Here is an 18,173-nt window from a genome sequence, read left to right as displayed (position 1 = left end):
TCGGGCACAGTGTTAATCGCTCAGAACTATGGATTGATACCCACAAAGTACAAAGAGGGTCATCTATTAATGAAGAATGTAAAATTATCACTGTAAGTATGCTTTAATTTATTTTGAATAGGGTTAGATGTTACACTTCAAATTGATATTTGTTTAATACATGAAAAAATTAGAAATGAAATGAATCAAGACTCATCTTCTCAATCACAATCTATTTCACAAGATGACCCTCTTGGCAAAGCCTTTGGAAAAGAACACCCCGGACGTGTTCGTGGGTTAGGTTTCGGACCATGCCCATCTAAGGTGTTTAACAATACTTCAAGCTCATCTAATGATAATCAAATGAAAGAGTATGTGGCCAATTTGGAGAATGAGTTAGCTGCAACTAAAGCTCAATTGCAAGTTCAAAATGATATGCAAAAGGCCATGGGAGGAGCTCTTGTTGCTATTTTGGAAAAAACTTTTGGCAAAGTTCCTGAACAATTTTTTACCTTGCTTAACCAAACATCTCAACCAGTAAGTACTTTTGTTATGCATCCCTTCCTCCTAGTAAGTTGCTGTATTTTATTTGTAAATGGTTGGTTTTGAGATGCGCGAATTGAGTTTCAAGATGGTTTGATGTATTTGTGTGGTTAAACTCTGCGTTTACATATTTGATTTGTAATTAGTTGATTTGTAATCTAGGTACCCGATCAAGGAAGCAAGCACCAATCTTCACAAGGGAGTGGAAAGCAATATTCATCCTCTAGTAATCATGTTAATGGACAATCTTCTACATGATTACTACAATATTTTTCCATGGAGGCAACTGTAAGTAGTTTCATATTTTATTTTAATGTTGACTGATGTTGTGTACTTCTTTGGTTGTGTGTTATAGTGCTTGTTGATTCATTCTGATCTTTAGTGCCTTGATCATAATTTGCTGAAATGAGAGTGTATTAACTCTGCGATTACCCTTTAACTACTAGTAAGCCAAGAAGCTTATTTGATTCTTAAACTTTGGAGAAATGAACTCATATTATATACTTGTTGTAACTGTCTAATGTGAGTGATTGTCAAAGACTCAAGATTGAGGTTTTGATGAGAAACTGCAAATGTGCATTCCGCCATACAAATGTTTTTTGCTGTTTTGGTCTTATGGCATGGTGATTAGTTTTCCTCGAACTATTCAGTTGCCCTCCTTTGCTGCCTGCTTGTTTCTCCCATCTCTAATTTGCAACATTTTTAAGTTCTATTTTTCTCTAATCTTTTACAATTCGAGTTTCAAGGGTGGGAAGGGCTTAGTGTAAAGGGAAATGTAGAAATAGCATTGAGAAAGGTTGGGTTGAGCAATGAAGGCTACAATGAGTTATTTCATGTATTAGAGAGTATTTATTTTTATTACATGGTGTTTTGGCAGGTTTGGTTGCTGCACATCTAATGTTGAGAGTAGCAGGCTTGTTGAGGAATTGCAAGGAATTAATATGTAGCCTACGGGTCATGTGCAGAGTTTTTAATTGTGTAGGGATCACTTGTTGTTATTAAAAATACTATTGAATATTGTGTTCAAAAATCACTTGTTATCAAAAATTACTAGCTATTAATTAATATTATCGACGAATAATATTATTGAATGTTATTATTTGAATGTTACATAGAGTTTATTTGTGATTACAATACACATTTGAATATGAAGATTTTTGAAGAAATATAATTAAATGATAATTATTTAGCGACACTTAGTTATGAAAACAAAAAAAATAATTTAGCGACACTTAAATAACCGCCTCTAATATTTTAAAAAATAAATAAAGATACATATTTAGCGACATTTAATAACCACCACTAAGATTTAAATGAACAAATAAATAGATATATTTAGAGGCGGTTTTGAAACCGCCGCTAAAAGCAAAAGTAAAATACATCACTTTTAGAGGCGGTTATAAAATCGCCGCTTAATGCAATGCTGGTCAAGAATTCCCACACTTGTCTAAAACCGCCTCTAAATCTTTCGCGACACACTATTTAGACACGGTTGAAAAACCGCTTCTAAACAACTTAGTGGCGGTTGTGAACCGCCTCTAAATAATAAATTAACCGCCTCTAAATAACCTTTTTTGTGTAGTGAATATTTGATGTTATAATTTATATAATTTTATATCGATCCAAATATTCTTAAAATATTATAGCAAATCCATTCCGTGCAACGCATAGGCGAAAATACCAGTTTAATTAATATAATAATATGTGAGGCAAGCTAGCTAGCTGGTGAAGAACTGAAGTGCAAGGCAGCAGTATTTATACTACTACACACCAGTTGTTATACCATGAACGGGGTCTACCTTGAAAGATAGACTCGGTCAGATCCAAACACACAAATTACATACTGAAGATTTACAATTTACCTTTTACAAAATTGTAAATATTCAATAGGTAAATTGTTTATTTTGAATTCAGATCCACCTTGCAAAGTGGCCACGAGTCCATAGAATAATTTGCCACTCCACACTTCCTAGTCCTAACATGCATGCCTAAGAAAAATTTCGTCAAAATAATTAAGACACACAACAAATTTCAATAAACTAATACGAAATATCTACAGCCGCCAAGAGTTAAGCTCTGTTTGATAGAGCTTATTTAGGAGCTTATGGGGGTGTTTGGTTATTGGCTTATAAGCCAAATTTTAGCTTATTTGATCAAGTTTAGTTGTTTGACCAATCAATAAGCTATTTTGAAGTGTTTGGTAAATGGTTTATTGGCCTTGGCTTATTGGGCCAATAAGCTGAAAATTGAAAAGCTAATGAATGTAGCTTTTTGTATTAGCTTGTTGGGAACAATGGGTATATTGACTATTTTATCCTTTGAAATCAACGTGATTTACTTTTAAATGGGTGGTGTGTTTGTTATTTTATAATAATAATAATAATAATAATAATAAACGGGTGATGGGTTTGTTATTTTTAAAAATAATAATAATATTAGAAAATAAATACGTAATAAAATTGTTTTAGAATACTCGTATAATTTAATAAGAGTTAAATAAACAAAAATAATTAACTTATGCCCTTAAAAAAAGTATAGATATCCAAATTTTATAATTATTTATTAATAAGAGTTTATCTTCTTGTTATATTTAAAGGTTGAAATAATACAATACACTCATACCCTTGAATGGCATTTTACATTCAATCAGCTACTAGTAAACAGCTAATTTACCAAACAGTTTTTTATAACCAGCTAATATAACCAGCCGGTCAAACCAGTTAACGCAACCAACCATCAACTACTAGCTAAACCAACCAGCTATCAGCCGCTTGCCAAACACCCCCTATAGCTTATTTTAAGATACTAATAAGCTATAAGTTCTTTTTGGTAATGTTCTCAAAATAAGCTAGTAGCTTAAAATAATAGTTTATTTTGAAACGTTACTTGGGGTAGCTTTTCAAAAATAAGCTAGTAGCTTTTTAACTTTTTTCCATCTTTATCCTTATTATTTTAAATAAATGACATCCTTTTACTCCTCTCAATTAAAACCCTTTTGACATTTTCTTTTTCATTATGTTCGGTAGTAATTTCAGTTTGACATTTGTGTTTGAACATTAATTTTTGTATGAACTAATCTTATGAATTATAAACATTTTTTTTACTTTATATATTTTCAAATGTTATTTCTTTATATTTTATTTAAATATATTGATTCATTATTTTATATTTTAATATATAAGCAAACCTATTTAAATTTAAAATTATTTAAATTGTATGAAGATGTCTTTTTTAGTCTTTTTACATTTATCAGCTTATCAAAAAGCTAATTTTACCATACACTTTTATGCATAACAGCTAGCTTAACAGCTCTTCAGATTTCAACTTCGAGCTTATAGCTTTTCAGTTTTCAGCTACTTTTCACCTTTCAGCTACTTTTCAGCTAGGTTTGCCAAACATAGCCTTAGTAAAATTCCAATACGTAATTAAAGTGCACGAGGTTGCGCTGCGTTAATTGATGAAGAAATAATGCTACAAGCTGGAAGCAACCAAGCCAACCAAGTTCATTATACATTGACTTAGTAATTATAAGGTTTTAAGTTTAATTACAACTTTTTTTTTTGAAAAATTTAAACCGTCAATTTGAAAAAATAGAAATAGATCTGAGCCGTTCATATAAAAATATCAACGAATCAGATGTAATTTAAAGGTAAAATGTCATAACATTTTTGTTAATAACTCAAACTTTAAGTAATGCAAGTAAAATGTGTTAAAAGTACAAGCAACAAATGTAAATGTGCAAGTAAAATTACTTAAAGTGCAACTATTTACACTTAATCATTACATATACGACATCAGTTTGTTATAAAACTATCGTAGACGTCGATTTGCTAAAAAACTGACGTCATATAATTAGTGATTAAAAAAATTAACAGATGATATAACCGCTCAACAGAAAGACTAATCTACCCTTTCTGTTGAGCAGTTATTAGTCTTTCTAGTTGAGAGTTAGTTGCAACCAAATTCCCGCCTAATCTTCCATATAAAGCTTTCTGTATACCCATTTATGAGAATAAGATCATTTTTCCATTCCTCTCTTCATGCGCTCCCTAAATCCTCTTCTTGCTTTAGCTCTCTGTATTAGGACTCTCTGAGTTTGAGTCACGTTAGGACTAGCTATCCTACTCTACCTGAGACTCCCCTTGTATATATATCTCCTATTCCTCATCATTGTAATTGTTCAATTGAATCAATACAATATTCAGTTCTCATCTGGTATCAGCTAGCCTAGGTTTATTTTCTAATGGCTGACGGCTCTGTTAATTCTTCTGAACGGACCGTTTATGATGCAGCTATTTCTTTTGCGGTTTCTTCAGCAGCCGCTTCTCTATCTGCTGCGCATCACTATGTTAGCATTAAGCTAACGAACAAGAATTTCTTGTTTTGGAGGACGCAGGTTATTCCGTTTCTTCATGGGCACGACCTTATGGGTTTCGTTGATGGCACGAACTCTTGCCCTAATCGTTTTCTTCCCGTTTCTGAAGGCTCCTCCGCTGCTGCTACTCTACCCAACCCGCTGCATGCTCCATGGGTGCGCCAAGATCAGGCGGTCCTTAGCATGTTAATCTCTTCACTTTCGTCGGAAGTTATGTACCTCGCAATTGGTTGCACTACGTCGCGTGATCTCTGGTTGGCGCTTGAGCAGGCTCTCGCTTCTTCTAGTCAAGCTCGGATTATGCATATTCTTGGACAGCTGCAAACAATACGCCAAGGTGATGCCTCCGCCGTCGACTACATTGCTCGTGCGCAAGTTATGGTGGAAGATCTAGCTCTTGTTGGCCGTGCGGTTCCTTTGGAGGATCAGAATATGTATATTTTTAGAGGTTTACGTCCAGAATATCACTCTATCGTAGCCTCTTTGAATGTTCGAGGTCAGCCGGTGCGTCTTCCCGAACTCGCTGATCTCCTTGGCTCGCATGAGTTCGCTACCGGTGATAGCTATGGCAGTGTTCCAGCCCCTGCAGCTGCGGCTTTTGTTGGCCAGTGTGGTAGTGGAGGTCGGTCGCGGTCTTGGCGTGGCGGATCGAATCGCCGCGGTGGGAATCAGTCACGTGGTGGTGCTGTTTTCACCGACCAGTAGCAACAGCAGGGCGGTGGTGTGCAGCGTGGACGTGGCTCGCATAGCGGTGGCAGGTCACGTGGGCGACGTGGTGGTAATTGGCATCCTCAATGCCAATTATGTGGCAATTATGGCCATCTTGCACCAGCCTGTTTTTCTTTAATTGGCCGTGGACTCCAAGCTCATTTAACAAATGCTGAGGATGCGCCGAATCTTGTGTCTGACTCGCATCTTTGGATTCCAGACACTGGGGCGACAAATCATGCGACCCCTGATATTGCTGCGCTCTCTACATCTAAAGAGTACACTGGTGGTGATGCTCTTCGAGTTGGTGATGGTACAGGTTTGCTTATTAGTCATACTGGTCATGCTTCTTTTTCTACCCCGTCTAAAGTATTTAGGATGTCTGATATTTTACATGTTCCTGGTTTGTCTTCCTCTCTTTTATCTGTGCAACGCTTTGCAAAAGATAATAAAGTCTTTTTTGAGTTTCATCCATCCTTTTTTGTTGTGAAGGATATAGCAACCAAGGCAATTCTTCTTCGCGGCAATAGTTGCGGTGGTCTCTACACGCTGCCCATTCCGAAAAACAGTCCCTGTGCGTTTATCTCGTCCCGTGCTTCCTCTTCCGTATGGCATGATCGTTTGGGACATCCTCATCAACGAGTCTTAGATCATATTCTTCCTTTTTGTTCTTTTAGTGGTTCTAGTCGCAATAATCGTTGTACTTCTTCTTCGTGTTCTGCGTGTCAATTGGGCAAGTCTACTCGTTTCCCTTTGCCACGTGTAGACTCTGTTAGTTCGAATATTCTTGATTTGATTTATACTGATATTTGGGGACCAGCTCCTGTTTTGTCTTCTTCTGGTTATCGTTATTTTGTTCTTTTTGTTGATGACCATTCTCGTTACACGTGGTATTATCCTATGAAATTGAAGTCTGACTTGTATGCCATTTTTGACAAGTTTCGTGCCTTAGTTGAACGGTCATTTAATCGCAAAATTAAGGCTAGTCAGTCGGACTTAGGAGCTGAATACAAAAAGTTACATATTGTTCTTCTTCAGTTAGGGATTAATCATAGAAAATCTTGTGCCTACACTCATGAACAGAATGGTCGTGTTGAGAGGAAGCACAGGCATATTGTCGAAACTGGTCTTACTCTTATGGCTCGTGCTTCTGTTCCATCTCATTTTTGGGACTTTTCTTTTGAAACTGCTGTTTACTTGATTAATAGAATGCCATCAAGTGTTTTGCTGAATTCCAGTCCTCATTTATTGTTACATAAATCTTCTCCCTCATACTCTTTTCTTCGTGTGTTTGGTTGTCTTTGTTATCCTCACTTGCGTCCTTATAATCGTCACAAAATGTCGTATCGGTCATCTCCTTGTGTCTTCTTAGGTTATCCTGAGTCTTTTAGGGGGTACAGATGCATGGACTTAACGACTAATAAGATTTATATCTGCAAACATGTACACTTTGACGAGAATGTGTTTCCCTTTGTTAGTAGGGTTGCTGTGCCATCTCCTCCCTCTGTGCAAAAGCTGTGGGCTGAATCGGTTTTACAGGTATTGCCATATTCTCTTGTTGATCCTGCTCAGGCTGATTCTCCTGTCACCACCACTGCTACTCCTACTCGTCAAAGAGGACGACCCCGTGGCAAGTCCACACGTCCGACTGTTCGCTCCCATGCAATGGCTACGAGGAGTCGGTCTGTGGCTCCACTTTTGGCTCTCTCTGCTCAGGCCTGTCCTACCGATCCCACTTGCTACACTCAGGCAGTTAAATTTTCTGAATGGCAAGAGGCAATGGATCAGGAGTTCAATGCACTTTTGCACAATCAGACTTGGGTTCTAGTTCCTCCTCGCCCAGGTATGAATGTGATTGGGTGTAAGTGGGTTTTTCGTACTAAACGTAAAGCTGATGGTTCAATAGAGAGGCATAAGGCGAGACTTGTGGCGAAAGGGTTTAATCAAGTTCCTGGTTAGGACTTTTTTGACACCTTTAGTCCGGTTGTGAAACCCACTACAGTCAGATTGCTTTTGAGTTTGGCTATTTCCTCAAGTTGGGTGGTTAGGCAGCTTGACGTACACAATGCATTTTTGAATGGTGATTTGGCTGAGACTGTTTATATGCGTCAACCACCCGGGTATGCTGATGCTCAATTGCCTGATCACGTTTTTCTGTTGAGGCGTTCCTTATATGGCTTAAAGCAAGCTCCACGAGCTTGGTTTAATCGGCTGCATACTTTTTTACTCTCTGTTGGGTTTATAGCTTCAAAGACTGATGTGTCATTATTCTATTACTCTCGTGGTTCTGCATGTGTGTATCTTTTAGTATATGTTAATGACATTTTGGTAATGGGGACTGATGAGCTACTAGTGTCTGATTTACTCTCTAAACTGTTTAATGCTTTCAAAATTAGAGATCTTGGTGAACCTGGTTTCTTTCTTGGAATTGAGCTAGTCCAAACTAACAATGGTGTTATTCTTTCTCAGCAACGATACATGTCAAACATCTTGAAACGGGCTGGAATGACTGATTGTAAACCTCTCGCCACTCCTATTTCTACATCGAAAACTCCATTGCTTAATTCAGATTCATATGAAGATCCAACGAAATACAGGAGTTTGGCTGGTGCTCTCCAGTATCTCACAATTACACGGCCAGACTTATCCTTTGCGGTCAATCAATTGTGTCAACATATGCATGCTCCAACATTGTCTCACTGGGAGCAGCTAAAACGAGTGCTCAGGTATGTCAAAGGCACCCTCTCATTCGGCTTGCGTGTAACTCAGTCAAATTCTAGAGAGCTTCATGCTTTCTCTGATTCTGACTGGGCTGGTTGTCCTGAGGACCGTAAATCTACTAGTGGGTATGCAGTGTTTCTTGGCACCAATCTTATCTCTTGGGTGTGCAAGAAACAGAAGACAGTTGCAAGATCATCCACGGAAGCTGAGTATAAAGCCTTGGCTGATGTTTGTGCTGAGGTCATATGGATCATGTCCTTGCTGCGTGAGATCAAAATTGATGGCATCCTTACTCCCAAATTATGGTGTGACAATCTTGGTGCTACTTATATGTGTGCGAATCTAATTTTTCATGCAAGAGCTAAGCACGTGGAGATTGACTACCACTTTGTTAGAGATAGGGTTGCCAATGGAGATATTCAGGTTAACTTTATTTCCACAAAAGATCAATTAGCTGATATCTTTACAAAAGCTTTGCCTAGTCCTAGATTTTCTTTTCTTAGGGACAAGCTTCAGGTTAGTAGTTTACCCTGCGCTTGAGGGGGAGTATTAGGACTCTCTAAGTTTGAGTCACGTTTGGACTAGCTATCCTACTCTACCTGAGACTCCCCTTGTATGTATATCTCCTATTCCTCATCATTGTAATTGTTCAATTGAACCAATACAATATTCAGTTCTCATCCTCTGCTACCAACTCCATCAAAAATATTTTAAAAAATAATATAATCTATGACGTCGATTTTTATAAAAAAAAAAAATCAATGTCGTATATAACATAAAAAAAATAGAATAGAATATACGATGTCAATTTTTTATAAAACCAAAACAGTATATTATATTCTTATTTTTATTTTTTTTGCATGTGATATACAACGCCGATTTTTGTTTAAAAAAAAAAAACCGACGTTAAATTATTTTTTAAAACAATGATAAACTTATTTATCGTTTTAGCATCGATTTACTAAAAAATCGACGTTATATGTTATTTCTGTAGTAGTATTGAATGATGAAATTATTTATTAAATGGATAAATAACAATATTTTAAAATGATGACTAATTATGACAAACAAATAAAAGTTGTAATGTGAGTATGTGATAAAATTAAAACAGTACGACTATATGTGATAATGTCACAATAGAGTTAAGGACTAAAAGAGAAATTTGATTTTTAAAATTAAAATTTCAAGAAAAAAAAATTGCTTGACTTATCAATCATGAGGATTTGCATTTCACTACTTAACAATTATTGCGGAAAAGAATTTAAATTGTTGTCAAAGTTGGATGAGACTAGTTTATTGATTTTTCAAGCTAAGTATGAATTAAGGGTCGATATGACGCAAAACAAAAACAAAACAACAATTAAAATTCATACTACAACACAATTTCTACCACGTGAATGGAGAAGTTGACATGAGTTTGATTATTCAATATGCATTTAGTGGGGTCACTTAACTTCCATAGTCCGCTGTCCTGTTTTTACTAAAATCTTACTCTTGTAACGACTTTTAGGCCGGCTATAGAAATTCAATCAAGAAAACCTCATTCGTTCTTCAATTTGATGTTGACACTTTCATTGAGATCCTCAGGATGAAGGTAACATATCATATCTTGTCACGTTAGAGAGTAAACGTGAGTGAGTAAAAAATGGGAGTCCATGTAGTAAAACTCAATTACATCAAACATTGCCTACACTGCCGTTGTTGACGATGTATCAATATTTTAACTATATACTGAAGATAGACCAACTTAGCAAATTAATTAGCAGAGTTAGTTGATGCTCATGAGTCATGATACAATTTTGCAACTCATGAAAATTGACAAAACAAAACTTTGAAAAATTACGTACAAAAATTAATTTGACAATTCCAACATGCATGCACTTAACTTTACAAGATAAGCTCAAACTCCCACTAAAAGCTAGAAATCATCCATCACTTATCATGACTACTGCTTTCATGCTGTCATTGTGTTTTTCATTATAATGCATTGTTTTTAGGGAGAATATATTCCAGTAGGAAAATACTCTTTAGGGAGAATATATTCTAGTAGTAATATAAATTCTCCTTAGGGAGAATATCATTCTTTAAGAAAAATAGTTTAATTTATTTATAATTTTTGGGCATATATGCATACTAATTAACTAAAGTGTGTTGCCCAATTAAATAAATGTCCAGCAATAAAAAATGTAAAATTACATTTTAGTCATTTACACTATCAAATAATTATTTATAGTTATACAATATTTTACTTTATTTTATTAAAACTTAAAGACATAAAAGAGAAAAAATTAATATTTTTAACCATCATAAGATTTGAGTTAAAAGTTTTAGAACCATGCTAGAAGTGCCTAAAAAACCATTATATTGTTTCCACTCCTTCATATTAGAATAATATTCTTTAGATTTTGATGATTCTAACAAAATGTAAAGTATTTTAGGATCTCCAAAATTCTATTGTAATTCTTGTTTAATAGGATAATTTGTAAAGGCCAAAATAAGACATAGTATATTCGTTCAAAATTCTATGCAACATATTTTGTCCAAAAGATCCTCACTCTATTTGACATAATTAAGTTCCTCACTCTATTTACTCTTATTAAATTAATTAATAAATAAATTAGTAGCTAGAACAAAAAATGATACATATGTATTTCTTTAATTTAGAATTATGTGTCTACAATACCTTTATTTGAAAAAATTATTCATTATCAAAAAATTAAATTAAATAAGAGAAATAATTTCATTAGTTATATTGTCTTTATTTTCTCTCATGCAAAGATTCTTTACATTCAAATTTATCAATTGATATTACATTGTCCATTATCTTATTTTTACAATATCTTGTAATTAAATATCAAAGTTATAGTACAAAATAATGTTATATATTTATTTACCAAGTATTTTATTAATACTATGAAAAAAGATTTTAAAATAATTTGAAGCTAATTATATTAACTACTTGGGGATTGGTTGACAAAGATAGTACTCAAATAACCCAACAAATTGAAGCGGAATCGCTCTATTTTACTCTTATTGAATTAAATAAATTAGTAGTTACACCAAAAAATGATAAATATGCATTTCTTTAATACCATGAATAAAATAAAAAAGAATAGTTTGAAACCAATCATATTAACTATTTGGGGGATTTGTTGACAATGAAATTTCTCAAATAATCCATTACCCAGCAAATTGAAGCGAGAAACTACCTTTAAATATTTTTGGAATATATAATATTTTAAAATTTCAAATTTTTATTAATTTATTTAATCTTTTTTCTTAAACTATGGATTTCTTTATCCACAATAACTTAGTCAACAATAATGGTTGAACCAAATGAACCCCAAGCATAACACCTAAAGGAAAGTCCATAGCTCCTATATCATAATCTTATTGCATGACGTTGTCATCTATGCTGCCAACAATAACCGAATTGCAAATAACACACTACCAACAAAAAGGAAGAGAACAAATAGTAAAGATGAAAATAATGACAATGTTACTCAGAAGAGAATTAAGAACACTTAGAAAAATTCAAATGAAAAGTAGTATTTATTTAGACTATCAATTTTAGACCAAATATTTAAACTATCGATTTTACAAGGTTGCAAACATTTATTTTAGTAATAATTATAATGAATTTTCTATATTATCTTGGATTCATATACTTTGAGTTAGATATTTAAATAAAAAAAATTTGACATTCAATTACCCATGTATAAACTTCTCATATATAATCTTGCATTGATATACTTTCAAATATTTATTTAAATATAAACATTGGGCATTAACCCATTCGCGCAATGCGCGTATAAAACTAGAATTTTTCATCAAATTGAGTTCTTGGTATTTGTCTTGGTGGTGGATCATTATAGTCATCATATGCCTTATCACCATATTGAGGTCTTGATGACACCATGACAGCATGAAAGCAATAGTCATGATAAGTGATGGATGATTTTAGCTTTTAGTGGGAATTTGAGCTTATCTTGAAAAGTTAAGTGAATGCATGTTGGAATTGTCAAATTCATTTTTGTACGTAATTTATCAAAGTTTTATTATGTCAATTTTCATGAGTTGCAAAATAGTATCATGACTCATGAGCATCAACTAAGTCAGTTAATTAATTTGCTAAGTTGGTCTTGAGTATATATATGGTTAAAATATTGATACTATTTCGAGCGGTAAGTCGGTAACTGATACATCATCAACACAGACAACATGGGCAATTGAAAATCGACCCACTCAAAATTTTATTTAAACATTATTTTTAATATTTCAGTTACAATTTAAAGCGTAGTGTCACACACACACTTGATGTTATAAGTTAATTCTCATATAACATTAGAGTTTATTTTAAGTGTACCTGAGTTTAAGCTTTTCAGGCTCGTTTTGAGAGAATTTCTATCCATTTTTGACTCGATCAAAATTGAAAGTAGACCAACTCAAAATTATACCACAAAATTGTCATTTAAAATGTCATTATAACATGAATGAAGTAAGTTTCTTTAAAAAAAAATTGTCATTTTAAGCTAATTTTTCAATATGAAAAATGCATGCTTTTAATTTAGCTTGGCAAATGAAATTAACCTAGTGCACATGCCCTCTAATAGTGGCGGCATATTTTCCTTGTCACAGACCAAAAAAAAGTCTTGTTTAGCCTTGCTCTACCATTTTGATCGGAATGGCATCATCCGGCATCCTGCACAGTGCATGGTAGAATAGGCATGACTCTGAAGTTAGGGTCTAACTCCACCACAAAAGTTAATTAACTTATTAGTTTAGATTTAATATATCCAAGTTTTATATATTCATTAGCTCAAATTCTCATTAGTAATTAATGTGAGATACATTGAAATTATGTACAACTGATACATTAGACATGACATAAATGACCGCAATATAATATTATTAATCGTTGGAAGAAAGAATGAGGTTATCTAATTTAAATAAGGTATCATTTCATTAATTGGTTTTTATCCCTCTTCATTTTATTGCCTCCTCATTCATCTCTCCTCATTCCATTACCTACTTCATTGCCACTCTTTTTTTTATTTTTTATTTTGAGTACTACTGACTCTGTTACAATGTAGTATCTATTCATTGCCACTCTTAAGATCAACAACCTTGATTTTTTGTTTTTTTTTTTATTTTTAAAAACTTTATTATGATTTTCAAAAAAAAAAACTTTATTATGATTATAGGTTCATACATAACGTCATAACCAAACATTATTACATCAATATTGATAATCATTCTAATTTCATTCTACTAGCAAAGCAAAATACGTTCATCAAAACCTATTCGAATTACCTAATATTTAATTCTAATTGCAATTCAGATTCCCATGTTCAAACCCAATACACCCTTAGTAAAAGAACAGGACAGTGGACGATGGATGTTAAGTACGTCACCCCACTAAATGTATATTGAACGTATAAACAAACTCATGTCAAATTTTCCATTCACGTGGAAGAAAGTGTTCTAATATGATTTATTTTTAATTTTTTTTTTCTGTGTCATATCAAACCTTAATTCATGCTTGAAAAATCAATACACTAGGTATTCTGACTAGTCTCATCATGCATATGATCTGTTTTTTAATTGTTAATATATATATATATACATGTATATATATATATGTATATGTATATATATGTATATGTATATATATATATATACACATATATATAGAAGTTGGCTCGTATGCGGACTCTAGTTTAGATGCGGTCATGTGGCCTAATGTTTACCGCTGGATTCGCTCAATCTAACGGTGATAGGACTTTCTTGATTTTGGAATGTTTATTTCGCATTTAGTAAGTATGGGGTGTTTTGGTAATTACATTTAATATTCACGCGCATGCATATAAGTCCGTTTATTTAGTTAATCAATACCGCGGATTGTAGGAGATCGTCGTATCGGGGAGAAGATCGCGATTGCAGAAGATCGCGATTGGAGAAGATCGCAGATTTCGGAGGCTATCGCAGCTGGAGGAGATCGCGATTGGAGCTTGGTATGTCGTTGTGTTTCCGGCGTGTTTATAATCGGCTTGTTTATTGGTATTAAGTTTTACGGATTTTGAAATATGTTTCAATTCTGTAGTTCAATTCTTTGTTATTGTTGTGTGGTTTTGATGTTTTTTGATCTGTTTATGTTGTAATGGTGGTTTTCGGCAATGTGATATTATTTTCCGGTGGTCTTGGATGGTGGTATGTAATAGTTTGGTTGTGTGTTTTGTAGGAGATATGGTGTTATGTAATAGTTTGGTTGTGTGTTTTGTAGGAGATATGGTGTAATTCTTGGTGAATTGTGGTGTATAAGTAGTTGTTGTTATGGTTTGGAGTTATCCGATATTATGATGTGTATTGGTTGTTATGGTTTGGAGTTATCCGATATTATGATGTGTATTGGTGCGTTTTGTTATACATTGTGGTGTTTTTATGCTGGTATGGATTTGTAATATTTTTTTCATTCTGTTATATTTGCATTGTTTTAATTGGTGAGTAGGTTTGAATATGGACTCTGCTAGTGGTGGTTGTGATGAAGGTTATTCCACAGACATTGGTGTAGAAGGTAGTGCATGTGATATGGAAATATCTCCTGGCATGACTAAGTATTGGCGTCCAAACTGTGCTGAAAGTTTGAAGCCTCACGTTGGGCAATAGTTTGTTTCCTTGGATACTGCTTTTGGTTTTTATAAACAATATGCTGGCTCCGTGGGTTTTGATTGTAGGCAGAGCACAACTCGGAAGGGTAGGGATGGCGGTGTTGTTTTGAAGCAGGTTGTATGTAGTCGTGAGGGGTTCAAGAAGAGTTCGTCTAGTACTTCTTCTACCACACAAAGCAATGTTGTGAAGCGACGTAGGTTGACAAATAGGGTTGGGTGTAAGGCTAAAGTGGTGTTTAAGGTCATTCCTAATGGTTGCTATCGTGTGCATTTTTTTGAGGAACACCATACCCATTCTATGTGTTCAATTATTGCTAAGCAATTTTTAAAGGTTAATCGTAATCTTGATGCTGGGCATCAACTTTTTGTTGCAAGTTGTGTTCGAGCAAACATTGGTCCTACTCGGTCGTATAGGTTGTTTAAGGAGATTGTTGGTGAGTATTCTAATGTTGGGGCTACAGGTGTGGACTTTAAAAACTTCAAACGTGATTTGATGGCGTACATTTTAAATGGTGATGCTCAATTGTTCATAGATACATTGTTTAAAAGGCGTGGCATGAAAGCAATAGTCTGATAAGTGGATGGATGATTTTAGCTTTTAGTGGGAATTTGAGCTTATCTTGAAAAGTTAAGTGAATGCATGTTGGAATTGTCAAATTCATTTTTGTACGTAATTTTATAAAGTTTATTATCAATTTTCATGAGTTGCAAAATAGTATCATGACTCATGAGCATCAACTAAGTCAGTTAATTAATTTGCTAAGTTGGTCTTGAGAGTATATATATGGTTAAAATATTGATACTATTTCGAGCGGTAAGTCGGTAACTGATACATCATCAACACAGACAACATGGGCAATTGAAAATCGACCCACTCAAAATTTTATTTAAACATTATTTTTAATATTTCAGTTACAATTTAAAGCGTAGTGTCACACACACACTTGATGTTATAAGTTAATTCTCATATAACATTAGAGTTTATTTTAAGTGTACCTGAGTTTAAGCTTTTCAGGCTCGTTTTGAGAGAATTTCTATCCATTTTTGACTCGATCAAAATTGAAAGTAGACCAACTCAAAATTATACCACAAAATGTCATTTAAAATGTCATTATAACATGAATGAAGTAAGTTTTTAAAAAAAATTGTCATTTTAAGCTAATTTTCAATATGAAAAATGCATGCTTTTAATTTAGCTTGGCAAATGAAATTAACCTAGTGCACATGCCCTCTAATAGTGGCGGCATATTTTCCTTGTCACAGACCAAAAAAAAGTCTTGTTTAGCCTTGCTCTACCATTTTGATCGGAATGGCATCATCCGGCATCCTGCACAGTGCATGGTAGAATAGGCATGACTCTGAAGTTAGGGTCTAACTCCACCACAAAAGTTAATTAACTTATTAGTTTAGATTAATATATCCAAGTTTTATATATTCATTAGCTCAAATTCTCATTAGTAATTAATGTGAGATACATTGAAATTATGTACAACTGATACATTAGACATGACATAAATGACCGCAATATAATATTATTAATCGTTGGAAGAAAGAATGAGGTTATCTAATTTAAATAAGGTATCATTTCATTAATTGGTTTTTATCCCTCTTCATTTTATTGCCTCCTCATTCATCTCTCCTCATTCCATTACCTACTTCATTGCCACTCTTTTTTATTTTTTATTTTGAGTACTACTGACTCTGTTACAATGTAGTATCTATTCATTGCCACTCTTAAGATCAACAACCTTGATTTTTTGTTTTTTTTTTATTTTTAAAACTTTATTATGATTTTCAAAAAAAAAACTTTATTATGATTATAGGTTCATACATAACGTCATAACCAAACATTATTACATCAATATTGATAATCATTCTAATTTCATTCTACTAGCAAAGCAAAATACGTTCATCAAAACCTATTCGAATTACCTAATATTTAATTCTAATTGCAATTCAGATTCCCATGTTCAAACCCAATACACCCTTAGTAAAAGAACAGGACAGTGGACGATGGATGTTAAGTACGTCACCCACTAAATGTATATTGAACGTATAAACAAACTCATGTCAAATTTTCCATTCACGTGGAAGAAAGTGTTCTAATATGATTTATTTTTAATTTTTTTTTTCTGTGTCATATCAAACCTTAATTCATGCTTGAAAAATCAATACACTAGGTATTCTGACTAGTCTCATCATGCATATGATCTGTTTTTTAATTGTATATATATATATATACATATATATATATAGTATATGTATATATATGTATATGTATATATATATATATACACATATATATAGAAGTTGGCTCGTATGCGGACTCTAGTTTAGATGCGGTCATGTGGCCTAATGTTTACCGCTGGATTCGCTCAATCTAACGGTGATAGGACTTTCTTGATTTTGGAATGTTTATTTCGCATTTAGTAAGTATGGGGTGTTTTGGTAATTACATTTAATATTCACCGCATGCATATAAGTCCGTTTATTTAGTTAAAATACCGCGGATTGTAGGAGATCGTCGTATCGGGGAGAAGATCGCGATTGCAGAAGATGCGATTGAAGATCGCAGATTTCGGAGGCTATCGCAGCTGGAGGAGATCGCGATTGGAGCTTGGTATGTCGTTGTGTTTTCCGGCGTGTTTATAATCGGCTTGTTTATTGGTATTAAGTTTTACGGATTTTGAAATATGTTTCAATTCTGTAGTTCAATTCTTTGTTATTGTTGTGTGGTTTTGATGTTTTTTGATCTGTTTATGTTGTAATGGTGGTTTCGGCAATGTGATATTATTTTCCGGTGGTCTTGGATGGTGGTATGTAATAGTTTGGTTGTGTGTTTTGTAGGAGATATGGTGTAATTCTTGGTGAATTGTGGTGTATAAGTAGTTGTTGTTATGGTTTGGAGTTATCCGATATTATGATGTGTATTGGTGCGTTTTGTTATACATTGTGGTGTTTTTATGCTGGTATGGATTTGTAATATTTTTTTCATTCTGTTATATTTGCATTGTTTTAATTGGTGAGTAGGTTTGAATATGGACTCTGCTAGTGGTGGTGTGATGAAGGTTATTCCACAGACATTGGTGTAGAAGGTAGTGCATGTGATATGGAAATATCTCCTGGCATGACTAAGTATTGGCGTCCAAACTGTGCTGAAAGTTTGAAGCCTCACGTTG

The sequence above is a fragment of the Ipomoea triloba genome, chromosome 15, assembly GCF_003576645.1.
Source record: "Ipomoea triloba cultivar NCNSP0323 chromosome 15, ASM357664v1".
NCBI classification, from domain to species: Eukaryota; Viridiplantae; Streptophyta; class Magnoliopsida; order Solanales; family Convolvulaceae; genus Ipomoea; species Ipomoea triloba.
This window is presented reverse-complemented; position numbering follows the sequence as displayed.